Source organism: Salminus brasiliensis, chromosome 2 (assembly GCF_030463535.1).
Source record: "Salminus brasiliensis chromosome 2, fSalBra1.hap2, whole genome shotgun sequence".
Classification (NCBI taxonomy): domain Eukaryota; kingdom Metazoa; phylum Chordata; class Actinopteri; order Characiformes; family Bryconidae; genus Salminus; species Salminus brasiliensis.
The window spans coordinates 59,344,949-59,371,136 of record NC_132879.1 but is presented as its reverse complement, the minus strand read 5'-3'; the positions used below and the strand labels follow the sequence as shown (position 1 = coordinate 59,371,136).

The 26,188-nt window shown below is 48.3% G+C and overlaps 41 non-coding genes across 41 annotated transcripts; 23 read left to right on the top strand and 18 right to left on the bottom strand.

Annotated features, from left to right (window-relative positions):
• The first annotated feature begins 101 nt into the window (after positions 1-101).
• On the top strand, positions 102-174 carry trnav-uac (transfer RNA valine (anticodon UAC)). Its single transcript has one exon. It is a non-coding gene; the product is annotated as a tRNA-Val (tRNA).
• Positions 175-744: 570 nt separating this feature from the next.
• Positions 745-816, top strand: trnad-guc (transfer RNA aspartic acid (anticodon GUC)). The gene has a single exon. It is a non-coding gene; the product is annotated as a tRNA-Asp (tRNA).
• A 93-nt stretch (positions 817-909) lies between these two features.
• On the bottom strand, positions 910-981 carry trnag-ucc (transfer RNA glycine (anticodon UCC)). Its single transcript has one exon. It is a non-coding gene; the product is annotated as a tRNA-Gly (tRNA).
• A 1,349-nt stretch (positions 982-2,330) lies between these two features.
• On the bottom strand, positions 2,331-2,402 carry trnag-ucc (transfer RNA glycine (anticodon UCC)). Its single transcript has one exon. It is a non-coding gene; the product is annotated as a tRNA-Gly (tRNA).
• Positions 2,403-2,943: 541 nt separating this feature from the next.
• Positions 2,944-3,016, top strand: trnav-uac (transfer RNA valine (anticodon UAC)). The gene has a single exon. It is a non-coding gene; the product is annotated as a tRNA-Val (tRNA).
• A 570-nt stretch (positions 3,017-3,586) lies between these two features.
• trnad-guc (transfer RNA aspartic acid (anticodon GUC)) lies at positions 3,587-3,658 on the top strand. Its single transcript has one exon. It is a non-coding gene; the product is annotated as a tRNA-Asp (tRNA).
• A 93-nt stretch (positions 3,659-3,751) lies between these two features.
• trnag-ucc (transfer RNA glycine (anticodon UCC)) lies at positions 3,752-3,823 on the bottom strand. The gene has a single exon. It is a non-coding gene; the product is annotated as a tRNA-Gly (tRNA).
• A 541-nt stretch (positions 3,824-4,364) lies between these two features.
• Positions 4,365-4,437, top strand: trnav-uac (transfer RNA valine (anticodon UAC)). The gene has a single exon. It is a non-coding gene; the product is annotated as a tRNA-Val (tRNA).
• Positions 4,438-5,172: 735 nt separating this feature from the next.
• trnag-ucc (transfer RNA glycine (anticodon UCC)) lies at positions 5,173-5,244 on the bottom strand. The gene has a single exon. It is a non-coding gene; the product is annotated as a tRNA-Gly (tRNA).
• A 541-nt stretch (positions 5,245-5,785) lies between these two features.
• On the top strand, positions 5,786-5,858 carry trnav-uac (transfer RNA valine (anticodon UAC)). The gene has a single exon. It is a non-coding gene; the product is annotated as a tRNA-Val (tRNA).
• Positions 5,859-6,593: 735 nt separating this feature from the next.
• trnag-ucc (transfer RNA glycine (anticodon UCC)) lies at positions 6,594-6,665 on the bottom strand. The gene has a single exon. It is a non-coding gene; the product is annotated as a tRNA-Gly (tRNA).
• Positions 6,666-7,206: 541 nt separating this feature from the next.
• trnav-uac (transfer RNA valine (anticodon UAC)) lies at positions 7,207-7,279 on the top strand. The gene has a single exon. It is a non-coding gene; the product is annotated as a tRNA-Val (tRNA).
• A 734-nt stretch (positions 7,280-8,013) lies between these two features.
• Positions 8,014-8,085, bottom strand: trnag-ucc (transfer RNA glycine (anticodon UCC)). Its single transcript has one exon. It is a non-coding gene; the product is annotated as a tRNA-Gly (tRNA).
• A 1,349-nt stretch (positions 8,086-9,434) lies between these two features.
• Positions 9,435-9,506, bottom strand: trnag-ucc (transfer RNA glycine (anticodon UCC)). The gene has a single exon. It is a non-coding gene; the product is annotated as a tRNA-Gly (tRNA).
• A 541-nt stretch (positions 9,507-10,047) lies between these two features.
• On the top strand, positions 10,048-10,120 carry trnav-uac (transfer RNA valine (anticodon UAC)). The gene has a single exon. It is a non-coding gene; the product is annotated as a tRNA-Val (tRNA).
• Positions 10,121-10,857: 737 nt separating this feature from the next.
• On the bottom strand, positions 10,858-10,929 carry trnag-ucc (transfer RNA glycine (anticodon UCC)). Its single transcript has one exon. It is a non-coding gene; the product is annotated as a tRNA-Gly (tRNA).
• A 1,352-nt stretch (positions 10,930-12,281) lies between these two features.
• trnag-ucc (transfer RNA glycine (anticodon UCC)) lies at positions 12,282-12,353 on the bottom strand. The gene has a single exon. It is a non-coding gene; the product is annotated as a tRNA-Gly (tRNA).
• Positions 12,354-13,538: 1,185 nt separating this feature from the next.
• On the top strand, positions 13,539-13,610 carry trnad-guc (transfer RNA aspartic acid (anticodon GUC)). The gene has a single exon. It is a non-coding gene; the product is annotated as a tRNA-Asp (tRNA).
• Positions 13,611-13,703: 93 nt separating this feature from the next.
• Positions 13,704-13,775, bottom strand: trnag-ucc (transfer RNA glycine (anticodon UCC)). The gene has a single exon. It is a non-coding gene; the product is annotated as a tRNA-Gly (tRNA).
• A 541-nt stretch (positions 13,776-14,316) lies between these two features.
• Positions 14,317-14,389, top strand: trnav-uac (transfer RNA valine (anticodon UAC)). Its single transcript has one exon. It is a non-coding gene; the product is annotated as a tRNA-Val (tRNA).
• A 735-nt stretch (positions 14,390-15,124) lies between these two features.
• On the bottom strand, positions 15,125-15,196 carry trnag-ucc (transfer RNA glycine (anticodon UCC)). Its single transcript has one exon. It is a non-coding gene; the product is annotated as a tRNA-Gly (tRNA).
• Positions 15,197-15,737: 541 nt separating this feature from the next.
• On the top strand, positions 15,738-15,810 carry trnav-uac (transfer RNA valine (anticodon UAC)). Its single transcript has one exon. It is a non-coding gene; the product is annotated as a tRNA-Val (tRNA).
• A 734-nt stretch (positions 15,811-16,544) lies between these two features.
• Positions 16,545-16,616, bottom strand: trnag-ucc (transfer RNA glycine (anticodon UCC)). Its single transcript has one exon. It is a non-coding gene; the product is annotated as a tRNA-Gly (tRNA).
• A 541-nt stretch (positions 16,617-17,157) lies between these two features.
• trnav-uac (transfer RNA valine (anticodon UAC)) lies at positions 17,158-17,230 on the top strand. The gene has a single exon. It is a non-coding gene; the product is annotated as a tRNA-Val (tRNA).
• Positions 17,231-17,800: 570 nt separating this feature from the next.
• Positions 17,801-17,872, top strand: trnad-guc (transfer RNA aspartic acid (anticodon GUC)). Its single transcript has one exon. It is a non-coding gene; the product is annotated as a tRNA-Asp (tRNA).
• A 93-nt stretch (positions 17,873-17,965) lies between these two features.
• trnag-ucc (transfer RNA glycine (anticodon UCC)) lies at positions 17,966-18,037 on the bottom strand. The gene has a single exon. It is a non-coding gene; the product is annotated as a tRNA-Gly (tRNA).
• Positions 18,038-18,578: 541 nt separating this feature from the next.
• trnav-uac (transfer RNA valine (anticodon UAC)) lies at positions 18,579-18,651 on the top strand. The gene has a single exon. It is a non-coding gene; the product is annotated as a tRNA-Val (tRNA).
• Positions 18,652-19,221: 570 nt separating this feature from the next.
• Positions 19,222-19,293, top strand: trnad-guc (transfer RNA aspartic acid (anticodon GUC)). The gene has a single exon. It is a non-coding gene; the product is annotated as a tRNA-Asp (tRNA).
• A 93-nt stretch (positions 19,294-19,386) lies between these two features.
• On the bottom strand, positions 19,387-19,458 carry trnag-ucc (transfer RNA glycine (anticodon UCC)). The gene has a single exon. It is a non-coding gene; the product is annotated as a tRNA-Gly (tRNA).
• Positions 19,459-19,999: 541 nt separating this feature from the next.
• On the top strand, positions 20,000-20,072 carry trnav-uac (transfer RNA valine (anticodon UAC)). The gene has a single exon. It is a non-coding gene; the product is annotated as a tRNA-Val (tRNA).
• Positions 20,073-20,642: 570 nt separating this feature from the next.
• trnad-guc (transfer RNA aspartic acid (anticodon GUC)) lies at positions 20,643-20,714 on the top strand. The gene has a single exon. It is a non-coding gene; the product is annotated as a tRNA-Asp (tRNA).
• Positions 20,715-20,807: 93 nt separating this feature from the next.
• Positions 20,808-20,879, bottom strand: trnag-ucc (transfer RNA glycine (anticodon UCC)). Its single transcript has one exon. It is a non-coding gene; the product is annotated as a tRNA-Gly (tRNA).
• Positions 20,880-21,420: 541 nt separating this feature from the next.
• Positions 21,421-21,493, top strand: trnav-uac (transfer RNA valine (anticodon UAC)). Its single transcript has one exon. It is a non-coding gene; the product is annotated as a tRNA-Val (tRNA).
• A 570-nt stretch (positions 21,494-22,063) lies between these two features.
• On the top strand, positions 22,064-22,135 carry trnad-guc (transfer RNA aspartic acid (anticodon GUC)). The gene has a single exon. It is a non-coding gene; the product is annotated as a tRNA-Asp (tRNA).
• A 93-nt stretch (positions 22,136-22,228) lies between these two features.
• On the bottom strand, positions 22,229-22,300 carry trnag-ucc (transfer RNA glycine (anticodon UCC)). Its single transcript has one exon. It is a non-coding gene; the product is annotated as a tRNA-Gly (tRNA).
• Positions 22,301-22,841: 541 nt separating this feature from the next.
• trnav-uac (transfer RNA valine (anticodon UAC)) lies at positions 22,842-22,914 on the top strand. Its single transcript has one exon. It is a non-coding gene; the product is annotated as a tRNA-Val (tRNA).
• Positions 22,915-23,649: 735 nt separating this feature from the next.
• On the bottom strand, positions 23,650-23,721 carry trnag-ucc (transfer RNA glycine (anticodon UCC)). Its single transcript has one exon. It is a non-coding gene; the product is annotated as a tRNA-Gly (tRNA).
• A 541-nt stretch (positions 23,722-24,262) lies between these two features.
• Positions 24,263-24,335, top strand: trnav-uac (transfer RNA valine (anticodon UAC)). Its single transcript has one exon. It is a non-coding gene; the product is annotated as a tRNA-Val (tRNA).
• Positions 24,336-24,905: 570 nt separating this feature from the next.
• On the top strand, positions 24,906-24,977 carry trnad-guc (transfer RNA aspartic acid (anticodon GUC)). Its single transcript has one exon. It is a non-coding gene; the product is annotated as a tRNA-Asp (tRNA).
• A 93-nt stretch (positions 24,978-25,070) lies between these two features.
• On the bottom strand, positions 25,071-25,142 carry trnag-ucc (transfer RNA glycine (anticodon UCC)). The gene has a single exon. It is a non-coding gene; the product is annotated as a tRNA-Gly (tRNA).
• Positions 25,143-25,683: 541 nt separating this feature from the next.
• On the top strand, positions 25,684-25,756 carry trnav-uac (transfer RNA valine (anticodon UAC)). The gene has a single exon. It is a non-coding gene; the product is annotated as a tRNA-Val (tRNA).
• The last annotated feature ends 432 nt before the right edge of the window (positions 25,757-26,188 follow it).

The following is a 26,188-nucleotide window of genomic DNA, read 5'->3' as shown; positions in this document are numbered from 1 at the left end:
CTCTGTTTCAAGGACCGAGGTACAAAGTTTCAGGTGGGACGTTGGTCCCGAAACCTGTCGTTGTCATTGTAGGACACAAGCACACAACTGCCCAGTGCCTAGTTTCTGTAGTGTAGTGGTTATCACATTCGCTTTACACACGAAAGGTCCCTGGTTCGAAACCAGGCAGAAACAGTGACTTTTGGGTTGGATTTTGATAGTTCTAGTTTTCGTTTTGGCCTCTCTGGCGGACACACTGTTAAAAGGAACACTGGAGAATGCAGGCATCGATCCTGCTACCACTTACACGCTGAGCCAGCGCTCCACCATTTGAGCTAATTACCCCTGGGGAAGAATTTGATGTTTGCCTGTCATGGCAAGAACATAACAATTTACAAGGTCAAAGAGCGCTGGCAGTCCACGCCTACACTCTCTGGACTTTCATTCTAGCGTTCCGAGTTCAAATCCCGATGGATCCTGTCTTTCCGAAAAGACAAAAAAGGGGCGTGGCCTTTGTACTCCATGTCATGCTTCAAAAAAGAAAAGCCGCTGTGCAGTAGTGACTCAAGGGCATGGTGTTTGCTGACAATATTTGAGATGTTGAGATGCCTGACCAAGTCCTTCAACTGAGAAAGAGTTTCCTTTCACAATGAGTCAGACTTCTGAAAGAATGAGCATGACAGACTGATGCAGAAAGATGCAGATCTGCAACCTCAGCCCAGATCCGTACTGTCATCTGTTGCTGAAGAACCTCACCCAGGGGCTTCCTCGTTAGTATAGTGGATAGTATCTCCGCCTGTCACGCGGAAGACCGGGGTTCGATTCCCCGATGGGGAGATTGTGATTTTTTTCGGTTCTAACGACAGACGTGACAGAGGCGGCAAAAGCTTGAAAAGCAAAATGTTGCCAAGTACAATGCGCCAAAAGCCATGCATTGGCCGGGAATCGAACCCGGGTCAACTGCTTGGAAGGCAGCTATGCTCACCACTATACCACCAATGCTACACACTTAACCACAGAAAGTGCAATACACAGTAACCTGGCCAAGTCCTTCAAACAGATGAAGAGATTCCTTTCAAAAGGAGTCAAACTGCTGAAAGGAACAGTTTCACAGGCTGATGCACACAACTGCAGAGCTGCTACCTTAGCCCTGATCCGCATTGTTGTCTGATGCAAAATAGGACCCAGCTATGCCTTCGTAAGCAGTGAAGTGGACAGTATCTATGCCTTTCACGCGGAAGACCGGGATTGGATTCCCCGATGGAGAGGTTGTCTTTTATTCTGTTCTTTCGACAGAAGTGTAAAAATGTACGAAACAAATCTTTGCCAAGTGTGACGAACCAAAGGTCCTGCGTTTGCCTGGAAACCGACCCGGGGCAACAGCTTGGAGGCAGCTATGCTATCACCTGTGTCACCAACGCTGCAAAAGCCACCGATGTTGACTCTGTTTCAAGGACCGAGGTACAAAGTTTCAGGTGGGACGTTGGTCCCGAAACCTGTCGTTGTCATTGTAGGACACAAGCACACAACTGCCCAGGGCCTGGTTTCTGTAGTGTAGTGGTTATCACGTCCGCTTTACACGCAAAAGGTCCCTGGTTTGAAACCAGGCAGATACAGTGACTTTTGGGTTGGATTTTGATAGTTCTAGTTTTCGTTTTGGCCTCTCTGGCGGACACACTGTTAAAAGGAACACTGGAGAATGCAGGCATCGATCCTGCTACCACTTACACGCTGAGCCAGCGCTCCACCATTTGAGCTAATTACCCCTGGGGAAGAATTTGATGTTTGCCTGTCATGGCAAGAACATAACAATTTACAAGGTCAAAGAGCGCTGGCAGTCCACGCCTACACTCTCTGGACTTTCATTCTAGCGTTCCGAGTTCAAATCCCGATGGATCCTGTCTTTCCGAAAAGACAAAAAAGGGGCGTGGCCTTTGTACTCCATGTCATGCTTCAGAAAAGAAAAGCCACTGTGCAGTAGTGACTCAAGGGCATGGTGTTTGCTGACAATATTTGAGATGTTGAGATGCCTGACCAAGTCCTTCAACTGAGAAAGAGTTTCCTTTCACAAGGAGTCAGACTTCTGAAAGAATGAGCATGACAGACTGATGCAGAAAGATGCAGATCTGCAACCTCAGCCCAGATCCGTACTGTCATCTGTTGCTGAAGAACCTCACCCAGGGGCTTCCTCGTTAGTATAGTGGATAGTATCTCTGCCTGTCACGCGGAAGTCCGGGGTTCGATTCCCCGACGGGGAGATTGTGATTTTTTTCGGTTCTAACGACTGACGTGACAGAGGCGGCCAAAGCTTGAAAAGCAAAATGTTGCCAAGTACAATGCGCCAAAAGCCATGCATCGGCCGGGAATCGAACCCGGGTCAACTGCTTGGAAGGCAGCTATGCTCACCACTATACCACCAATGCTACACGCTTAACCACAGAAAGTGCAATACACAGTAACCTGGCCAAGTCCTTCAAACAGATGAAGAGATTCCTTTCAAAAGGAGTCAAACTGCTGAAAGGAACAGTTTCACAGGCTGATGCACACAACTGCAGAGCTGCTACCTCAGCCCTGATCCGCATTGTTGTCTGATGCAAAATAGGACCCAGCTATGCCTTCGTAAGCAGTGAAGTGGACAGTATCTATGCCTTTCACGCGGAAGACCGGGATTGGATTCCCCGATGGAGAGGTTGTCTTTTATTCTGTTCTTTCGACAGAAGTGTAAAAATGTACGAAACAAATCTTTGCCAAGTGTGACGAACCAAAGGTCCTGCGTTTGCCTTGAAACCGACCCGGGGCAACAGCTTGGAGGCAGCTATGCTATCACCTGTGTCACCAACGCTGCAAAAGCCACCGATGTTGACTCTGTTTCAAGGACCGAGGTACAAAGTTTCAGGTGGGACGTTGGTCCCGAAACCTGTCGTTGTCATTGTAGGACACAAGCACACAACTGCCCAGTGCCTAGTTTCTGTAGTGTAGTGGTTATCACATTCGCTTTACACACGAAAGGTCCCTGGTTCGAAACCAGGCAGAAACAGTGACTTTTGGGTTGGATTTTGATAGTTCTAGTTTTCGTTTTGGCCTCTCTGGCGGACACACTGTTAAAAGGAACACTGGAGAATGCAGGCATCGATCCTGCTACCACTTACACGCTGAGCCAGCGCTCCACCATTTGAGCTAATTACCCCTGGGGAAGAATTTGATGTTTGCCTGTCATGGCAAGAACATAACAATTTACAAGGTCAAAGAGCGCTGGCAGTCCACGCCTACACTCTCTGGACTTTCATTCTAGCGTTCCGAGTTCAAATCCCGATGGATCCTGTCTTTCCGAAAAGACAAAAAAGGGGCGTGGCCTTTGTACTCCATGTCATGCTTCAAAAAAGAAAAGCCGCTGTGCAGTAGTGACTCAAGGGCATGGTGTTTGCTGACAATATTTGAGATGTTGAGATGCCTGACCAAGTCCTTCAACTGAGAAAGAGTTTCCTTTCACAATGAGTCAGACTTCTGAAAGAATGAGCATGACAGACTGATGCAGAAAGATGCAGATCTGCAACCTCAGCCCAGATCCGTACTGTCATCTGTTGCTGAAGAACCTCACCCAGGGGCTTCCTCGTTAGTATAGTGGATAGTATCTCCGCCTGTCACGCGGAAGACCGGGGTTCGATTCCCCGATGGGGAGATTGTGATTTTTTTCGGTTCTAACGACAGACGTGACAGAGGCGGCAAAAGCTTGAAAAGCAAAATGTTGCCAAGTACAATGCGCCAAAAGCCATGCATTGGCCGGGAATCGAACCCGGGTCAACTGCTTGGAAGGCAGCTATGCTCACCACTATACCACCAATGCTACACACTTAACCACAGAAAGTGCAATACACAGTAACCTGGCCAAGTCCTTCAAACAGATGAAGAGATTCCTTTCAAAAGGAGTCAAACTGCTGAAAGGAACAGTTTCACAGGCTGATGCACACAACTGCAGAGCTGCTACCTCAGCCCTGATCCGCATTGTTGTCTGATGCAAAATAGGACCCAGCTATGCCTTCGTAAGCAGTGAAGTGGACAGTATCTATGCCTTTCACGCGGAAGACCGGGATTGGATTCCCCGATGGAGAGGTTGTCTTTTATTCTGTTCTTTCGACAGAAGTGTAAAAATGTACGAAACAAATCTTTGCCAAGTGTGACGAACCAAAGGTCCTGCGTTTGCCTGGAAACCGACCCGGGGCAACAGCTTGGAGGCAGCTATGCTATCACCTGTGTCACCAACGCTGCAAAAGCCACCGATGTTGACTCTGTTTCAAGGACCGAGGTACAAAGTTTCAGGTGGGACGTTGGTCCCGAAACCTGTCGTTGTCATTGTAGGACACAAGCACACAACTGCCCAGGGCCTGGTTTCTGTAGTGTAGTGGTTATCACGTTCGCTTTACACGCGAAAGGTCCCTGGTTCGAAACCAGGCAGAAACAGTGACTTTTGGGTTGGATTTTGATAGTTCTAGTTTTCGTTTTGGCCTCTCTGGCGGACACACTGTTAAAAGGAACACTGGAGAATGCAGGCATCGATCCTGCTACCACTTACACGCTGAGCCAGCGCTCCACCATTTGAGCTAATTACCCCTGGGGAAGAATTTGATGTTTGCCTGTCATGGCAAGAACATAACAATTTACAAGGTCAAAGAGCGCTGGCAGTCCACGCCTATGCTCTCTGGACTTTCATTCTAGCGTTCCGAGTTCAAATCCCGATGGATCCTGTCTTTCCGAAAAGACAAAAAAGGGGCGTGGCCTTTGTACTCCATGTCATGCTTCAGAAAAGAAAAGCCACTGTGCAGTAGTGACTCAAGGGCATGGTGTTTGCTGACAATATTTGAGATGTTGAGATGCCTGACCAAGTCCTTCAACTGAGAAAGAGTTTCCTTTCACAAGGAGTCAGACTTCTGAAAGAATGAGCATGACAGACTGATGGAGAAAGATGCAGATCTGCAACCTCAGCCCAGATCCGTACTGTCATCTGTTGCTGAAGAACCTCACCCAGGGGCTTCCTTGTTAGTATAGTGGATAGTATCTCCGCCTGTCACGCGGAAGACCGGGGTTCGATTCCCCGACGGGGAGATTGTGATTTTTTTCGGTTCTAACGACAGACGTGACAGAGGCGGCCAAAGCTTGAAAAGCAAAATGTTGCCAAGTACAATGCGCCAAAAGCCATGCATTGGCCGGGAATCGAACCCGGGTCAACTGCTTGGAAGGCAGCTATGCTCACCACTATACCACCAATGCTACACACTTAACCACAGAAAGAGCAATACACAGTAACCTGGCCAAGTCCTTCAAACAGATGAAGAGATTCCTTTCAAAAGGAGTCAAACTGCTGAAAGGAACAGTTTCACAGGCTGATGCACACAACTGCAGAGCTGCTACCTCAGCCCTGATCCGCATTGTTGTCTGATGCAAAATAGGACCCAGCTATGCCTTCGTAAGCAGTGAAGTGGACAGTATCTATGCCTTTCACGCGGAAGACCGGGATTGGATTCCCCGATGGAGAGGTTGTCTTTTATTCTGTTCTTTCGACAGAAGTGTAAAAATGTACGAAACAAATCTTTGCCAAGTGTGACGAACCAAAGGTCCTGCGTTTGCCTGGAAACCGACCCGGGGCAACAGCTTGGAGGCAGCTATGCTATCACCTGTGTCACCAACGCTGCAAAAGCCACCGATGTTGACTCTGTTTCAAGGACCGAGGTACAAAGTTTCAGGTGGGACGTTGGTCCCGAAACCTGTCGTTGTCATTGTAGGACACAAGCACACAACTGCCCAGGGCCTGGTTTCTGTAGTGTAGTGGTTATCACGTTCGCTTTACACGCAAAAGGTCCCTGGTTCGAAACCAGGCAGAAACAGTGACTTTTGGGTTGGATTTTGATAGTTCTAGTTTTCGTTTTGGCCTCTCTGGCGGACACACTGTTAAAAGGAACACTGGAGAATGCAGGCATCGATCCTGCTACCACTTACACGCTGAGCCAGCGCTCCACCATTTGAGCTAATTACCCCTGGGGAAGAATTTGATGTTTGCCTGTCATGGCAAGAACATAACAATTTACAAGGTCAAAGAGCGCTGGCAGTCCACGCCTACACTCTCTGGACTTTCATTCTAGCGTTCCGAGTTCAAATCCCGATGGATCCTGTCTTTCCGAAAAGACAAAAAAGGGGCGTGGCCTTTGTACTCCATGTCATGCTTCAGAAAAGAAAAGCCACTGTGCAGTAGTGACTCAAGGGCATGGTGTTTGCTGACAATATTTGAGATGTTGAGATGCCTGACCAAGTCCTTCAACTGAGAAAGAGTTTCCTTTCACAAGGAGTCAGACTTCTGAAAGAATGAGCATGACAGATTGATGCAGAAAGATGCAGATCTGCAACCTCAGCCCAGATCCGTACTGTCATCTGTTGCTGAAGAACCTCACCCAGGGGCTTCCTCGTTAGTATAGTGGATAGTATCTCCGCCTGTCACGCGGAAGACCGGGGTTCGATTCCCCGACGGGGCGATTGTGATTTTTTCCGGTTCTAACGACAGACGTGACAGAGCCGGCCAAAGCTTGAAAAGCAAAATGTTGCAAAGTACAATGCACCAAAAGCCATGCATTGGCCGGGAATAGAACCCGGGTCAACTGCTTGGAAGGCAGCTATGCTCACCACTATACCACCAATGCTACACACTTAACCACAGAAAGTGCAATACACAGTAACCTGGCCAAGTCCTTCAAACAGATGAAGAGATTCCTTTCAAAAGGAGTCAAACTGCTGAAAGGAACAGCTTGACAGGCTGATGCACACAACTGCAGAGCTGCTACCTCAGCCCTGATCCGCATTGTTGTCTGATGCAAAATAGGACCCAGCTATGCCTTCGTAAGCAGTGAAGTGGACAGTATCTATGCCTTTCACGCGGAAGACCGGGATTGGATTCCCCGATGGAGAGGTTGTCTTTTATTCTGTTCTTTCGACAGAAGTGTAAAAATGTACGAAACAAATCTTTGCCAAGTGTGACGAACCAAAGGTCCTGCGTTTGCCTGGAAACCGACCCGGGGCAACAGCTTGGAGGCAGCTATGCTATCACCTGTGTCACCAACGCTGCAAAAGCCACCGATGTTGACTCTGTTTCAAGGACCGAGGTACAAAGTTTCAGGTGGGACGTTGCTCCCGAAACCTGTCGTTGTCATTGTAGGACACAAGCACACAACTGCCCAGGGCCTGGTTTCTGTAGTGTAGTGGTTATCACGTTCGCTTTACACGCGAAAGGTCCCTGGTTTGAAACCAGGCAGAAACAATGACCTTTGGGTTGGATTTCGATAGTTCTAGTTTTCGTTTTGGCCTCTCTGGCAGACACACTGTTAAAAGGAACACTGGAGAATGCAGGCATCGATCCTGCTATCACTTACACGCTGAGCCAGCGCTCCACCATTTGAGCTAATTCCCCCTGGGGAAGAATTTGATGTTTGCCTGTCATGGCAAGAACATAACAATTTACAAGGTCAAAGAGCGCTGGCAGTCCACGCCTACACTCTCTGGACTTTCATTCTAGCGTTCCGAGTTCAAATCCCGATGGATCCTGTCTTTCCGAAAAGACAAAAAAGGGGCGTGGCCAATTTACTCCATGTCATGCTTCAGAAAAGAAAAGCCACTGTGCAGTAGTGACTCAAGGGCATGGTGTTTGCTGACAATATTTGAGATGTTGAGATTCCTGACCAAGTCCTTCAACTGAGAAAGAGTTTCCTTTCACAAGGAGTCAGACTTCTGAAAGAATGAGCATGACAGACTGATGCAGAAAGATGCAGATCTGCAACCTCAGCCCAGATCCGTACTGTCATCTGTTGCTGAAGAACCTCACCCAGGGGCTTCCTAGTTAGTATAGTGGATAGTATCTCCGCCTGTCACGCGGAAGACCGGGGTTCGATTCCCCGACGGGGAGATTGTGATTTTTTCGGTTCTAACGACAGACGTGACAGAGGCGGCCAAAGCTTGAAAAGCAAAATGTTGCCAAGTACAATGCGCCAAAAGCCATGCATTGGCCGGGAATCGAACCCGAGTCAACTGCTTGGAAGGCAGCTATGCTCACCACTATACCACCAATGCTACACACTTAACCACAGAAAGTGCAATACACAGTAACCTGGCCAAGTCCTTCAAACAGATGAAGAGATTCCTTTCAAAAGGAGTCAAACTGCTGAAAGGAACAGTTTCACAGGCTGATGCACACAACTGCAGAGCTGCTACCTCAGCCCTGATCCGCATTGTTGTCTGATGCAAAATAGGACCCAGCTATGCCTTCGTAAGCAGTGAAGTGGACAGTATCTATGCCTTTCACGCGGAAGACCGGGATTGGATTCCCCGATGGAGAGGTTGTCTTTTATTCTGTTCTTTCGACAGAAGTGTAAAAATGTACGAAACAAATCTTTGCCAAGTGTGACGAACCAAAGGTCCTTCGTTTGCCTGGAAACCGACCCGGGGCAACAGCTTGGAGGCAGCTATGCTATCACCTGTGTCACCAACGCTGCAAAAGCCACCGATGTTGACTCTGTTTCAAGGACCGAGGTACAAAGTTTCAGGTGGGACGTTGGTCCCGAAACCTGTCGTTGTCATTGTAGGACACAAGCACACAACTGCCCAGGGCCTGGTTTCTGTAGTGTAGTGGTTATCACGTTCGCTTTACACGCAAAAGGTCCCTGGTTTGAAACCAGGCAAACACAGTGACTTTTGGGTTGGATTTTGACAGTTCTAGTTTTCGTTTTGGCCTCTCTGGCGGACACACTGTTAAAAGGAACACTGGAGAATGCAGGCATCGATCCTGCTACCACTTACACGCTGAGCCAGCGCTCCACCATTTGAGCTAATTACCCCTGGGGAAGAATTTGATGTTTGCCTGTCATGGCAAGAACATAACAATTTACAAGGTCAAAGAGCGCTGGCAGTCCACGCCTACACTCTCTGGACTTTCATTCTAGCGTTCCGAGTTCAAATCCCGATGGATCCTGTCTTTCCGAAAAGACAAAAAAGGGGCGTGGCCTTTGTACTTCATGTCATGCTTCAGAAAAGAAAAGCCACTGTGCAGTAGTGACTCAAGGGCATGGTGTTTGCTGACAATATTTGAGATGTTGAGATGCCTGACCAAGTCCTTCAACTGAGAAAGAGTTTCCTTTCACAAGGAGTCAGACTTCTGAAAGAATGAGCATGACAGACTGATGCAGAAAGATGCAGATCTGCAACCTCAGCCCAGATCCGTACTGTCATCTGTTGCTGAAGAAGCCCGCCCAGGGGCTTCCTCGTTAGTATAGTGGATAGTATCTCCGCCAGTCACGCGGAAGACTAGGGTTCGATTCCCCGACGGGGAAATTGTGATTTTTTTCGGTTCTAACGACAGACGTGACAGAGGCGGCCAAAGCTTGAAAAGCAAAACGTTGCCAAGTACAATGCGCCGAAAGCCATGCATCGGCCGGGAATCGAACCCGGGTCAACTGCTTGGAAGGCAGCTATGCTCACCACTATACCACCAATGCTACACACTTAACCACAGAAAGTGCAATACACAGTAACCTGGCCAAGTCCTTCAAACGGATGAAGAGATTCCTTTCAAAAGGAGTCAAACTGCTGAAAGGAACAGCTTGACAGGCTGATGCACACAACTGCAGAGCTGCTACCTCAGCCCTGATCCGCATTGTTGTCTGATGCAAAATAGGACCCAGCTATGCCTTCGTAAGCAGTGAAGTGGACAGTATCTATGCCTTTCACGCGGAAGACCGGGATTGGATTCCCCGAAGGAGAGGTTGTCTTTTATTCGGTTCTTTCGACAGAAGTGTAAAAATGTACGAAACAAATCTTTGCCAAGTGTGACGAACCAAAGGTCCTGCGTTTGCCTGGAAACCGACCCGGGGCAACAGCTTGGAGGCAGCTATGCTATCACCTGTGTCACCAACGCTGCAAAAGCCACCGATGTTGCCTCTGTTTCAAGGACCGAGGTACAAAGTTTCAGGTGGGACGTTGGTCCCGAAACCTGTCGTTGTCATTGTAGGACACAAGCACACGACTGCCCAGGGCCTGGTTTCTGTAGTGTAGTGGTTATCACGTTCACTTTACACGCGAAAGGTCCCTGGTTCGAAACCAGGCAGAAACAATGACCTTTGGGTTGGATTTCGATAGTTCTAGTTTTGGTTTTGGCCTCTCTGGCGGACACACTGTTAAAAGGAACACTGGAGAATGCAGGCATCGATCCTGCTACCACTTACACGCTGAGCCAGCGCTCCACCATTTGAGCTAATTCCCCCTGGGGAAGAATTTGATGTTTGCCTGTCATGGCAAGAACATAACAATTTACAAGGTCAAAGAGCGCTGGCAGTCCACGCCTACACTCTCTGGACTTTCATTCTAGCGTTCCGAGTTCAAATCCCGATGGATCCTGTCTTTCCGAAAAGACAAAAAAGGGGCGTGGCCTTTGTACTCCATGTCATGCTTCAGAAAAGAAAAGCCACTGTGCAGTAGTGACTCAAGGGCATGGTGTTTGCTGACAATATTTGAGATGTTGAGATTCCTGACCAAGTCCTTCAACTGAGAAAGAGTTTCCTTTCACAAGGAGTCAGACTTCCGAAAGAATGAGCATGACAGACTGATGCAGAAAGATGCAGATCTGCAACCTCAGCCCAGATCCGCACTGTCATCTGTTGCAGAAGAACCTCAGCCAGTGGCTTCCTCGTTAGTATAGTGGATAGTATCTCCGCCTGTCACGCGGAAGGCCGGGGTTAGATTCCCCGACGGGTAGATTGTGATTTTTTTTACGGTTCTAACGACAGACGTGATAGAGGGGAACAAAGCTTGACAAGCAAAATGTTGCCAAGTACAATGCGCCAAAAGCCATGCATTGGCTGGGAATCGAACCCAGGTCAACTGCTTGGAAGGCAGCTATGCTCACCACTATACCACCAATGCTACACCCTTATCCACAGAAAGTGCAATACACAGTAACCTGGCCAAGTCCTTCAAACGGATAAAGAGATTCCTTTCAAAAGGAGTCAAACTGCTGAAAGGAACAGCTTGACAGGCTGATGCACACAACTGCAGAGCTGCTACCTCTGCCCTGATCCACATTGTTGTCTGATGCAAAATAGGACCCAGCTATGCCTTCTTAAGCAGTGAAGTGGACAGTATCTATGCCTTTCACGCGGAAGACCAGGATTGGATTCCCCGATGGAGAGGTTGTCTTTTAATCTGTTCTTTGGACAGAAGTGTAAAACTATACAAAACAAATCTTTGCCAAGTGTGACGAGCCAAAGATCCTGATTTTGCCTAGAAAACCGACCCGGGGCAACAGCTTGGAGGCAGCTATGCTATCACCTGTGTCACCAACGCTGCAAAAGCCACCGATGTTGACTCTGTTTCAAGGTCCGAGGTACAAAGTTTCAGGTGGGACGTTGGTCCCAAAACCTGTCGTTGTCATTGTAGGACACAAGCACACATTTGCCCAGGGTCTGCTTTCTGTAGTGTAGTGGTTATCAAGTTTGCTTTACGCGCGAAAGGTCCCTGGTTCGAAACCAGGCTGAAACAATGACTTTTGGGTTGGATTTTGATAGTTCTAGTTTTCGTTTTGGCTCCTCTGGCGGTCACACTGTTAAAAGCAACCCTGGAGAATGCAGGCATCGATCCTGCTACCGCTTACACGCTGAGCCAGCGCTCCACAATTTGAGGTAATTCCCCCTGGGGAAGAATTTGATGTTTGCCTGTCATGGCAAGAACATAACAATTTACAAGGTCAAAGAGCGCTGGCAGTCCACGCCTACGCTCTCTGGACTTTGATTCCAGCGATCCGAGTTCAAATCCCGATGGATCCTGCCTTTCCGAAAAGACAAAAAAGGTGCGTGGCCTTTGTACTCCATGTCATGCTTCAGAAAAGAAAAGCCACTGTGCAGTAGTGACTCAAGGGCACGGAGTTTGCTGACAATATTTGAGATGTTGAGACGCCGGACCAAGTCCTTCAACTGATGAAAAATTTCCTTTCACAAGGAGTCAGACTTCTGAAAGAATGAGCATGACAGACTGATGCAGAAAGATGCAGATCTGCAACCTCAGCACAGATCCGCACTGTCATCTGTTGCAGAAGAACCTCAGCCATTGCCTTCCTTGTTAGTATAGTGGATAGTGTCTCCGCCTGTCGCGCGGAAGACCGGGGTTCGATTCCCTGACGGGTAGATTGTGATTTTTTTTACGGTTCTAACGACAGACGTGACAGAGGGGAACAAAGCTTAATGAGCAAAATGTTGCCAAGTACAATGCCCCAAAAGCCATGCATTGGCCGGGAATCGAACCCAGGTCAAATGCTTGGAAGGCAGCTATGCTCACCATTATACCACCAATGCTACACACTTAACCACAGAAAGTGCAATACGCAGTAACCTGGCCAAGTCCTTCAAACGGATAAAGAGATTCCTTTCAAAAGGAGTCAAACTGCTGAAAGGAACAGCTTGACAGGCTGATGCACACAACTGCAGAGCTGCTACCTCAGCCCTGATCCACATTGTTGTCTGATGCAAAATAGGACCCAGCTATGCCTTCGTATGCAGTGAAGTGGACAGTATCTATGCCTTTCACGCGGAAGACCAGGATTGGATTCCCCGATGGAGAGGTTGTCTTTTATTCTGTTCTTTCGACAGAAGTGTAAAAATGTACAAAACAAATCTTTGCCAAGTGTGACGAGCCAAAGGTCCTGAGTTTGCCTAGAAAACCGACCCGGGGCAACAGCTTGGAGGCAGCTATGCTATCACCTGTGTCACCAACGCTGCAAAAGCCACCGATGTTGACTCTGTTTCAAGGTCCGAGGTACAAAGTTTCAGGTGGGACGTTGGTCCCGAAACCTGTCTTTGTCATTGTAGGACACAAGCACACATCTGCCTAGGGCCTGGTTTCTGTAGTGTAGTGGTTGTCAAGTTTGCTTTACATGCGAAAGGTCCCTGGATCTAAACCAGGCAGAAACAATGTCTTTTGGGTTGGATTTTGATAGTTCTAGTTTTCGTTTTGGCCCCTCTGGCGGTCACACTGTTAAAAGCAACCCTGGAGAATGCAGGCATCGATCCTGCTACCACTTACACGCTGAGCCAGCGCTCCACCATTTGAGCTAATTACCCCTGGGGAAGAATTTGATGTTTGCCTGTCATGGCAAGAACATAACAATTTACAAGGTCAAAGAGCGCTGGCAGTCCACGCCTACACTCTCTGGACTTTCATTCTAGCGTTCCGAGTTCAAATCCCGATGGATCCTGTCTTTCCGAAAAGACAAAAAAGGGGCGTGGCCTTTGTACTCCATGTCATGCTTCAGAAAAGAAAAGCCACTGTGCAGTAGTGACTCAAGGGCATGGTGTTTGCTGACAATATTTGAGATGTTGAGATGCCTGACCAAGTCCTTCAACTGAGAAAGAGTTTCCTTTCACAAGAAGTCAGACTTCTGAAAGAATGAGCATGACAGACTGATGCAGAAAGATGCAGATCTGCAACCTCAGCCCAGATCCGTACTGTCATCTGTTGCTGAAGAACCTCACCCAGGGGCTTCCTCGTTAGTATAGTGGTTAGTATCTCCGCCTGTCACGCGGAAGACCGGGGTTCGATTCCCCGACGGGGAGATTGTGATTTTTTTCGGTTCTAACGACAGACGTGACAGAGGCGGCCAAAGCTTGAAAAGCAAAATGTTGCCAAGTACAATGCGCCAAAAGCCATGCATTGGCCGGGAATCGAACCCGGGTCAACTGCTTGGAAGGCAGCTATGCTCACCACTATACCACCAATGCTACACACTTAACCACAGAAAGTGCAATACACAGTAACCTGGCCAAGTCCTTCAAACAGATGAAGAGATTCCTTTCAAAAGGAGTCAAACTGCTGAAAGGAACAGTTTCACAGGCTGATGCACACAACTGCAGAGCTGCTACCTCAGCCCTGATCCGCATTGTTGTCTGATGCAAAATAGGACCCAGCTATGCCTTCGTAAGCAGTGAAGTGGACAGTATCTATGCCTTTCACGCGGAAGACCGGGATTGGATTCCCCGATGGAGAGGTTGTCTTTTATTCTGTTCTTTCGACAGAAGTGTAAAAATGTACGAAACAAATCTTTGCCAAGTGTGACGAACCAAAGGTCCTGCGTTTGCCTGGAAACCGACCCGGGGCAACAGCTTGGAGGCAGCTATGCTATCACCTGTGTCACCAACGCTGCAAAAGCCACCGATGTTGACTCTGTTTCAAGGACCGAGGTACAAAGTTTCAGGTGGGACGTTGGTCCCGAAACCTGTCGTTGTCATTGTAGGACACAAGCACACAACTGCCCAGGGCCTGGTTTCTGTAGTGTAGTGGTTATCACATTTGCTTTACACGCGAAAGGTCCCTGGTTCGAAACCAGGCAGAAACAGTGACTTTTGGGTTGGATTTTGATAGTTCTAGTTTTCTTTTTGGCCTCTCTGGCGGACACACTGTTAAAAGGAACACTGGAGAATGCAGGCATCGATCCTGCTACCACTTACACGCTGAGCCAGCGCTCCACCATTTGAGCTAATTACCCCTGGGGAAGAATTTGATGTTTGCCTGTCATGGCAAGAACATAACAATTTACAAGGTCAAAGAGCGCTGGCAGTCCACGCCTACACTCTCTGGACTTTCATTCTAGCGTTCCGAGTTCAAATCCCGATGGATCCTGTCTTTCCGAAAAGACAAAAAAGGGGCGTGGCCTTTGTACTCCATGTCATGCTTCAGAAAAGAAAAGCCACTGTGCAGTAGTGACTCAAGGGCATGGTGTTTGCTGACAATATTTGAGATGTTGAGATGCCTGACCAAGTCCTTCAACTGAGAAAGAGTTTCCTTTCACAAGGAGTCAGACTTCTGAAAGAATGAGCATGACAGACTGATGCAGAAAGATGCAGATCTGCAGCCTCAGCCCAGATCCGTACTGTCATCTGTTGCTGAAGAACCTCACCCAGGGGCTTCCTCGTTAGTATAGTGGTTAGTATCTCCACCTGTCACGCGGAAGACCGGGGTTCGATTCCCTGACGGGGAGATTGTGATTTTTTTCGGTTCTAACGACAGACGTGACAGAGGCGGCCAAAGCTTGAAAAGCAAAATGTTGCCAAGTACAATGCGCCAAAAGCCATGCATTGGCCGGGAATCGAACCCGGGTCAACTGCTTGGAAGGCAGCTATGCTCACCACTATACCACCAATGCTACACACTTAACCACAGAAAGTGCAATACACAGTAACCTGGCCAAGTCCTTCAAACAGATGAAGAGATTCCTTTCAAAAGGAGTCAAACTGCTGAAAGGAACAGTTTCACAGGCTGATGCACACAACTGCAGAGCTGCTACCTCAGCCCTGATCCGCATTGTTGTCTGATGCAAAATAGGACCCAGCTATGCCTTCGTAAGCAGTGAAGTGGACAGTATCTATGCCTTTCACGCGGAAGACCGGGATTGGATTCCCCGATGGAGAGGTTGTCTTTTATTCTGTTCTTTCGACAGAAGTGTAAAAATGTACGAAACAAATCTTTGCCAAGTGTGACGAACCAAAGGTCCTGCGTTTGCCTGGAAACCGACCCGGGGCAACAGCTTGGAGGCAGCTATGCTATCACCTGTGTCACCAACGCTGCAAAAGCCACCGATGTTGACTCTGTTTCAAGGACCGAGGTACAAAGTTTCAGGTGGGACGTTGGTCCCGAAACCTGTCGTTGTCATTGTAGGACACAAGCACACAACTGCCCAGGGCCTGGTTTCTGTAGTGTAGTGGTTATCACATTCGCTTTACACGCGAAAGGTCCCTGGTTCGAAACCAGGCAGAAACAATGACTTTTGGGTTGGATTTTGATAGTTCTAGTTTTCGTTTTGGCCTCTCTGGCGGACACACTGTTAAAAGGAACACTGGAGAATGCAGGCATCGATCCTGCTACCACTTACACGCTGAGCCAGCACTCCACCATTTGAGCTAATTACCCCTGGGGAAGAATTTGATGTTTGCCTGTCATGGCAAGAACATAACAATTTACAAGGTCAAAGAGCGCTGGCAGTCCACGCCTACACTCTCTGGACTTTCATTCTAGCGTTCCGAGTTCAAATCCCGATGGATCCTGTCTTTCCGAAAAGACAAAAAAGGGGCGTGGCCTTTGTACTCCATGTCATGCTTCAGAAAAGAAAAGCCACTGTGCAGTAGTGACTCAAGGGCATGGTGTTTGCTGACAATATTTGAGATGTTGAGATGCCTGACCAAGTCCTTCAACTGAGAAAGAGTTTCCTTTCACAAGAAGTCAGACTTCTGAAAGAATGAGCATGACAGACTGATGCAGAAAGATGCAGATCTGCAACCTCAGCCCAGATCCGTACTGTCATCTGTTGCTGAAGAACCTCACCCAGGGGCTTCCTCGTTAGTATAGTGGATAGTATCTCCGCCTGTCACGCGGAAGACCGGGGTTCGATTCCCCGGCGGGGAGATTGTGATTTTTTCGGTTCTAACGACAGACGTGACAGAGGCGGCCAAAGCTTGAAAAGCAAAATGTTGCCAAGTACAATGCGCCAAAAGCCATGCATTGGCCGGGAATCGAACCCGGGTCAACTGCTTGGAAGGCAGCTATGCTCACCACTATACCACCAATGCTACACACTTAACCACAGAAAGTGCAATACACAGTAACCTGGCCAAGTCCTTCAAACAGATGAAGAGATTCCTTTCAAAAGGAGTCAAACTGCTGAAAGGAACAGTTTCACAGGCTGATGCACACAACTGCAGAGCTGCTACCTCAGCCCTGATCCGCATTGTTGTCTGATGCAAAATAGGACCCAGCTATGCCTTCGTAAGCAGTGAAGTGGACAGTATCTATGCTTTTCACGCGGAAGACCGGGATTGGATTCCCAGATGGAGAGGTTGTCTTTTATTCTGTTCTTTCGACAGAAGTGTAAAAATGTACGAAACAAATCTTTGCCAAGTGTGACGAACCAAAGGTCCTGCGTTTGCCTGGAAACCGACCCGGGGCAACAGCTTGGAGGCAGCTATGCTATCACCTGTGTCACCAACGCTGCAAAAGCCACCGATGTTGACTCTGTTTCAAGGACCGAGGTACAAAGTTTCAGGTGGGACGTTGGTCCCGAAACCTGTCGTTGTCATTGTAGGACACAAGCACACAACTGCCCAGGGCCTGGTTTCTGTAGTGTAGTGGTTATCACGTTCGCTTTACACGCGAAAGGTCCCTGGTTCGAAACCAGGCAGAAACAACGACTTTTGGGTTGGATTTTGATAGTTCTAGTTTTCGTTTTGGCCTCTCTGGCGGACACACTGTTAAAAGGAACACTGGAGAATGCAGGCATCGATCCTGCTACCACTTACACGCTGAGCCAGCACTCCACCATTTGAGCTAATTACCCCTGGGGAAGAATTTGATGTTTGCCTGTCATGGCAAGAACATAACAATTTACAAGGTCAAAGAGCACTGGCAGTCCACACCTACACTCTCTGGACTTTCATTCTAGCGTTCCGAGTTCAAATCCCGATGGATCCTGTCTTTCCGAAAAGACAAAAAAGGGGCGTGGCCTTTGTACTCCATGTCATGCTTCAGAAAAGAAAAGCCACTGTGCAGTAGTGACTCAAGGGCATGGTGTTTGCTGACAATATTTGAGATGTTGAGATGCCTGACCAAGTCCTTCAACTGAGAAAGAGTTTCCTTTCACAAGGAGTCAGACTTCTGAAAGAATGAGCATGACAGACTGATGCAGAAAGATGCAGATCTGCAACCTCAGCCCAGATCCGTACTGTCATCTGTTGCTGAAGAACCTCACCCAGGGGCTTCCTCGTTAGTATAGTGGTTAGTATCTCCGCCTGTCACGCGGAAGACCGGGGTTCGATTCCCCGACGGGGAGATTGTGATTTTTTTCGGTTCTAACGACAGACGTGACAGAGGCGGCCAAAGCTTGAAAAGCAAAATGTTGCCAAGTACAATGCGCCAAAAGCCATGCATTGGCCGGGAATCGAACCCGGGTCAACTGCTTGGAAGGCAGCTATGCTCACCACTATACCACCAATGCTACACACTTAACCACAGAAAGTGCAATACACAGTAACCTGGCCAAGTCCTTCAAACAGATGAAGAGATTCCTTTCAAAAGGAGTCAAACTGCTGAAAGGAACAGTTTCACAGGCTGATGCACACAACTGCAGAGCTGCTACCTCAGCCCTGATCCGCATTGTTGTCTGATGCAAAATAGGACCCAGCTATGCCTTCGTAAGCAGTGAAGTGGACAGTATCTATGCTTTTCACGCGGAAGACCGGGATTGGATTCCCAGACGGAGAGGTTGTCTTTTATTCTGTTCTTTCGACAGAAGTGTAAAAATGTACGAAACAAATCTTTGCCAAGTGTGACGAACCAAAGGTCCTGCGTTTGCCTGGAAACCGACCCGGGGCAACAGCTTGGAGGCAGCTATGCTATCACCTGTGTCACCAACGCTGCAAAAGCCACCGATGTTGACTCTGTTTCAAGGACCGAGGTACAAAGTTTCAGGTGGGACGTTGGTCCCGAAACCTGTCGTTGTCATTGTAGGACACAAGCACACAACTGCCCAGGGCCTGGTTTCTGTAGTGTAGTGGTTATCACGTTCGCTTTACACGCGAAAGGTCCCTGGTTCGAAACCAGGCAGAAACAACGACTTTTGGGTTGGATTTCGATAGTTCTAGTTTTCGTTTTGTCCTCTGTGGCGGACACACTGTTAAAAGGAACACTGGAGAATGCAGGCATCGATCCTGCTACCACTTACACGCTGAGCCAGCGCTCCACCATTTGAGCTAATTCCCCCTGGGGAAGAATTTGATGTTTGCCTGTCATGGCAAGAACATAACAATTTACAAGGTCAAAGAGCGCTGGCAGTCCACGCCTACACTCTCTGGACTTTCATTCTAGCGTTCCGAGTTCAAATCCCGATGGATCCTGTCTTTCCGAAAAGACAAAAAAGGGGCGTGGCCTTTGTACTCCATGTCATGCTTCAGAAAAGAAAAGCCACTGTGCAGTAGTGACTCAAGGGCATGGTGTTTGCTGACAATATTTGAGATGTTGAGATGCCTGACCAAGTCCTTCAACTGAGAAAGAGTTTCCTTTCACAAGGAGTCAGACTTCTGAAAGAATGAGCATGACAGACTGATGCAGAAAGATGCAGATCTGCAACCTCAGCCCAGATCCGTACTGTCATCTGTTGCTGAAGAACCTCACCCAGGGGCTTCCTCGTTAGTATAGTGGTTAGTATCTCCGCCTGTCACGTGGAAGACCGGGGTTCGATTCCCCGACGGGGAGATTGTGATTTTTTTCGGTTCTAACGACAGACGTGACAGAGGCGGCCAAAGCTTGAAAAGCAAAATGTTGCCAAGTACAATGCGCCAAAAGCCATGCATTGGCCGGGAATCGAACCCGGGTCAACTGCTTGGAAGGCAGCTATGCTCACCACTATACCACCAATGCTACACACTTAACCACAGAAAGTGCAATACACAGTAACCTGGCCAAGTCCTTCAAACAGATGAAGAGATTCCTTTCAAAAGGAGTCAAACTGCTGAAAGGAACAGTTTCACAGGCTGATGCACACAACTGCAGAGCTGCTACCTCAGCCCTGATCCGCATTGTTGTCTGATGCAAAATAGGACCCAGCTATGCCTTCGTAAGCAGTGAAGTGGACAGTATCTATGCCTTTCACGTGGAAGACCGGGATTGGATTCCCCGATGGAGAGGTTGTCTTTTATTCTGTTCTTTCGACAGAAGTGTAAAAATGTACGAAACAAATCTTTGCCAAGTGTGACGAACCAAAGGTCCTGCGTTTGCCTGGAAACCGACCCGGGGCAACAGCTTGGAGGCAGCTATGCTATCACCTGTGTCACCAACGCTGCAAAAGCCACCGATGTTGACTCTGTTTCAAGGACCAAGGTACAAAGTTTCAGGTGGGACGTTGGTCCCGAAACCTGTCGTTGTCATTGTAGGACACAAGCACACAACTTCCCAGGGCCTGGTTTCTGTAGTGTAGTGGTTATCACATTCGCTTTACACGCGAAAGGTCCCTGGTTCGAAACCAGGCAGAAACAGTGACTTTTGGGTTGGATTTTGATAGTTCTAGTTTTCGTTTTGGCCTCTCTGGCAGACACACTGTTAAAAGGAACACTGGAGAATGCAGGCATCGATCCTGCTACCACTTACACGCTGAGCCAGCGCTCCACCATTTGAGCTAATTACCCCTGGGGAAGAATTTGATGTTTGCCTGTCATGGCAAGAACATAACAATTTACAAGGTCAAAGAGCGCTGGCAGTCCACGCCTACACTCTCTGGACTTTCATTCTAGCGTTCCGAGTTCAAATCCCGATGGATCCTGTCTTTCCGAAAAGACAAAAAAGGGGCGTGGCCTTTGTACTCCATGTCATGCTTCAGAAAAGAAAAGCCACTGTGCAGTAGTGACTCAAGGGCATGGTGTTTGCTGACAATATTTGAGATGTTGAGATGCCTGACCAAGTCCTTCAACTGAGAAAGAGTTTCCTTTCACAAGGAGTCAGACTTCTGAAAGAATGAGCATGACAGACTGATGCAGAAAGATGCAGATCTGCAACCTCAGCCCAGATCCGTACTGTCATCTGTTGCTGAAGAACCTCACCCAGGGGCTTCCTCGTTAGTATAGTGGTTAGTATCTCCGCCTGTCACGCGGAAGACCGGGGTTCGATTCCCCGACGGGGAGATTGTGATTTTTTTCGGTTCTAACGACAGACGTGACAGAGGCGGCCAAAGCTTGAAAAGCAAAATGTTGCCAAGTACAATGCGCCAAAAGCCATGCATTGGCCGGGAATCGAACCCGGGTCAACTGCTTGGAAGGCAGCTATGCTCACCACTATACCACCAATGCTACACACTTAACCACAGAAAGTGCAATACACAGTAACCTGGCCAAGTCCTTCAAACAGATGAAGAGATTCCTTTCAAAAGGAGTCAAACTGCTGAAAGGAACAGTTTCACAGGCTGATGCACACAACTGCAGAGCTGCTACCTCAGCCCTGATCCGCATTGTTGTCTGATGCAAAATAGGACCCAGCTATGCCTTCGTAAGCAGTGAAGTGGACAGTATCTATGCCTTTCACGCGGAAGACCGGGATTGGATTCCCCGATGGAGAGGTTGTCTTTTATTCTGTTCTTTCGACAGAAGTGTAAAAATGTACGAAACAAATCTTTGCCAAGTGTGACGAGCCAAAGGTCCTGCGTTTGCCTGGAAACCGACCCGGGGCAACAGCTTGGAGGCAGCTATGCTATCACCTGTGTCACCAACGCTGCAAAAGCCACCGATGTTGACTCTGTTTCAAGGACCGAGGTACAAAGTTTCAGGTGGGACGTTGGTCCCGAAACCTGTCGTTGTCATTGTAGGACACAAGCACACAACTGCCCTGGGCCTGGTTTCTGTAGTGTAGTGGTTATCACATTCGCTTTACACGCGAAAGGTCCCTGGTTCGAAACCAGGCAGAAACAGTGACTTTTGGGTTGGATTTTGATAGTTCTAGTTTTCGTTTTGGCCTCTCTGGCGGACTCACTGTTAAAAGGAACACTGGAGAATGCGGGCATCGATCCTGCTACCACTTACACGCTGAGCCAGCGCTCCACCATTTGAGCTAATTACCCCTGGGGAAGAATTTGATGTTTGCCTGTCATGGCAAGAACATAACAATTTACAAGGTCAAAGAGCGCTGGCAGTCCACGCCTACACTCTCTGGACTTTCATTCTAGCGTTCCGAGTTCAAATCCCGATGGATCCTGTCTTTCCGAAAAGACAAAAAAGGGGCGTGGCCTTTGTACTCCATGTCATGCTTCAGAAAAGAAAAGCCACTGTGCAGTAGTGACTCAAGGGCATGGTGTTTGCTGACAATATTTGAGATGTTGAGATGCCTGACCAAGTCCTTCAACTGAGAAAGAGTTTCCTTTCACAAGGAGTCAGACTTCTGAAAGAATGAGCATGACAGACTGATGCAGAAAGATGCAGATCTGCAACCTCAGCCCAGATCCGAACTGTCATCTGTTGCTGAAGAACCTCACCCACGGGCTTCCTCGTTAGTATAGTGGTTAGTATCTCCGCCTGTCACGCGGAAGACCGGGGTTCGATTCCCCGACGGGGAGATTGTGATTTTCTTCGGTTCTAACGACAGACGTGACAGAGGCGGCCAAAGCTTGAAAAGCAAAATGTTGCCAAGTACAATGCGCCAAAAGCCATGCATTGTCCGGGAATCGAACCCGGGTCAACTGCTTGGAAGGCAGCTATGCTCACCACTATACCACCAATGCTACACACTTAACCACAGAAAGTGCAATACACAGTAACCTGGCCAAGTCCTTAAAACAGATGAAGAGATTCCTTTCAAAAGGAGTCAAACTGCTGAAAGGAACAGTTTCACAGGCTGATGCACACAACTGCAGAGCTGCTACCTCAGCCCTGATCCGCATTGTTGTCTGATGCAAAATAGGACCCAGCTATGCCTTCGTAAGCAGTGAAGTGGACAGTATCTATGCCTTTCACGCAGAAGACCGGGATTGGATTCCCCGATGGAGAGGTTGTCTTTTATTCTGTTCTTTCGACAGAAGTGTAAAAATGTACGAAACAAATCTTTGCCAAGTGTGACGAACCAAAGGTCCTGCGTTTGCCTGGAAACCGACCCGGGGCAACAGCTTGGAGGCAGCTATGCTATCACCTGTGTCACCAACGCTGCAAAAGCCACCGATGTTGACTCTGTTTCAAGGACCGAGGTACAAAGTTTCAGGTGGGACGTTGGTCCCGAAACCTGTCGTTGTCATTGTAGGACACAAGCACACAACTTCCCAGGGCCTGGTTTCTGTAGTGTAGTGGTTATCACATTCGCTTTACACGCGAAAGGTCCCTGGTTCGAAACCAGGCAGAAACAGTGACTTTTGGGTTGGATTTTGATAGTTCTAGTTTTCGTTTTGGCCTCTCTGGCGGACACACTGTTAAAAGGAACACTGGAGAATGCAGGCATCGATCCTGCTACCACTTACACGCTGAGCCAGCGCTCCACCATTTGAGCTAATTACCCCTGGGGAAGAATTTGATGTTTGCCTGTCATGGCAAGAACATAACAATTTACAAGGTCAAAGAGCGCTGGCAGTCCACGCCTACACTCTCTGGACTTTCATTCTAGCGTTCCGAGTTCAAATCCCGATGGATCCTGTCTTTCCGAAAAGACAAAAAAGGGGCGTGGCCTTTGTACTCCATGTCATGCTTCAGAAAAGAAAAGCCACTGTGCAGTAGTGACTCAAGGGCATGGTGTTTGCTGACAATATTTGAGATGTTGAGATGCCTGACCAAGTCCTTCAACTGAGAAAGAGTTTCCTTTCACAAGGAGTCAGACTTCTGAAAGAATGAGCATGACAGACTGATGCAGAAAGATGCAGATCTGCAACCTCAGCCCAGATCCGTACTGTCATCTGTTGCTGAAGAACCTCACCCAGGGGCTTCCTAGTTAGTATAGTGGTTAGTATCTCCGCCTGTCACGCGGAAGACCGGGGTTCGATTCCCCGACGGGGAGATTGTGATTTTTTTCGGTTCTAACGACAGACGTGACAGAGGCGGCCAAAGCTTGAAAAGCAAAATGTTGCCAAGTACAATGCGCCAAAAGCCATGCATTGGCCAGGAATCGAACCCGGGTCAACTGCTTGGAAGGCAGCTATGCTCACCACTATACCACCAATGCTACACACTTAACCACAGAAAGTGCAATACACAGTAACCTGGCCAAGTCCTTCAAACAGATGAAGAGATTCCTTTCAAAAGGAGTCAAACTGCTGAAAGGAACAGTTTCACAGGCTGATGCACACAACTGCAGAGCTGCTACCTCAGCCCTGATCCGCATTGTTGTCTGATGCAAAATAGGACCCAGCTATGCCTTCGTAAGCAGTGAAGTGGACAGTATCTATGCCTTTCACGCGGAAGACCGGGATTGGATTCCCCGATGGAGAGGTTGTCTTTTATTCTGTTCTTTCGACAGAAGTGTAAAAATGTACGAAACAAATCTTTGCCAAGTGTGACGACCCAAAGGTCCTGCGTTTGCCTGGAAACCGACCCGGGGCAACAGCTTGGAGGCAGCTATGCTATCACCTGTGTCACCAACGCTGCAAAAGCCACCGATGTTGACTCTGTTTCAAGGACCGAGGTACAAAGTTTCAGGTGGGACGTTGGTCCCGAAACCTGTCGTTGTCATTGTAGGACACAAGCACACAACTGCCCAGGGCCTGGTTTCTGTAGTGTAGTGGTTATCACATTCACTTTACACGCGAAAGGTCCCTGGTTCGAAACCAGGCAGAAACAGTGACTTTTGGGTTGGATTTTGATAGTTCTAGTTTTCGTTTTGGCCTCTCTGGCGGACTCACTGTTAAAAGGAACACTGGAGAATGCAGGCATCGATCCTGCTACCACTTACACGCTGAGCCAGCGCTCCACCATTTGAGCTAATTCCCCCTGGGGAAGAATTTGATGTTTGCCTGTCATGGCAAGAACATAACAATTTACAAGGTCAAAGAGCGCTGGCAGTCCACGCCTACACTCTCTGGACTTTCATTCTAGCGTTCCGAGTTCAAATCCCGATGGATCCTGTCTTTCCGAAAAGACAAAAAAGGGGCGTGGCCTTTGTACTCCATGTCATGCTTCAGAAAAGAAAAGCCACTGTGCAGTAGTGACTCAAGGGCATGGTGTTTGCTGACAATATTTGAGATGTTGAGATGCCTGACCAAGTCCTTCAACTGAGAAAGAGTTTCCTTTCACAAGGAGTCAGACTTCTGAAAGAATGAGCATGACAGACTGATGCAGAAAGATGCAGATCTGCAACCTCAGCCCAGATCCGTACTGTCATCTGTTGCTGAAGAACCTCACCCAGGGGCTTCCTCGTTAGTATAGTGGTTTGTATCTCCGCCTGTCACGCGGAAGACCGGGGTTCGATTCCCCGACGGGGAGGTTGTGATTTTTTTCGGTTCTAACGACAGACATGACTGAGGCAGCCAAAGCTTGAAAAGCAAAATGCTGCCAAGTACAATGCGCCAAAAGCCATGCATTGGCCGGGAATCGAACCCGGGTCAACTGCTTGGAAGGCAGCTATGCTCACCACTATACCACCAATGCTACACACTTAACCACAGAAAGTGCAATACACAGTAACCTGGCCAAGTCCTTCAAACAGATGAAGAGATTCCTTTCAAAAGGAGTCAAACTGCTGAAAGGAACAGTTTCACAGGCTGATGCACACAACTGCAGAGCTGCTACCTCAGCCCTGATCCGCATTGTTGTCTGATGCAAAATAGGACCCAGCTATGCCTTCGTAAGCAGTGAAGTGGACAGTATCTATGCCTTTCACGCGGAAGACCGGGATTGGATTCCCCGATGGAGAGGTTGTCTTTTATTCTGTTCTTTCGACAGAAGTGTAAAAATGTACGAAACAAATCTTTGCCAAGTGTGACGAACCAAAGGTCCTGCGTTTGCCTGGAAACCGACCCGGGGCAACAGCTTGGAGGCAGCTATGCTATCACCTGTGTCACCAACGCTGCAAAAGCCACCGATGTTGACTCTGTTTCAAGGACCGAGGTACAAAGTTTCAGGTGGGACGTTGGTCCCGAAACCTGTCGTTGTCATTGTAGGACACAAGCACACAACTGCCCAGGGCCTGGTTTCTGTAGTGTAGTGGTTATCACATTTGCTTTACACGCGAAAGGTCCCTGGTTCGAAACCAGGCAGAAACAGTGACTTTTGGGTTGGATTTTGATAGTTCTAGTTTTCGTTTTGGCCTCTCTGGCGGACTCACTGTTAAAAGGAACACTGGAGAATGCAGGCATCGATCCTGCTACCACTTACACGCTGAGCCAGCGCTCCACCATTTGAGCTAATTACCCCTGGGGAAGAATTTGATGTTTGCCTGTCATGGCAAGAACATAACAATTTACAAGGTCAAAGAGCGCTGGCAGTCCACGCCTACACTCTCTGGACTTTCATTCTAGCGTTCCGAGTTCAAATCCCGATGGATCCTGTCTTTCCGAAAAGACAAAAAAGGGGCGTGGCCTTTGTACTCCATGTCATGCTTCAGAAAAGAAAAGCCACTGTGCAGTAGTGACTCAAGGGCATGGTGTTTGCTGACAATATTTGAGATGTTGAGATGCCTGACCAAGTCCTTCAAC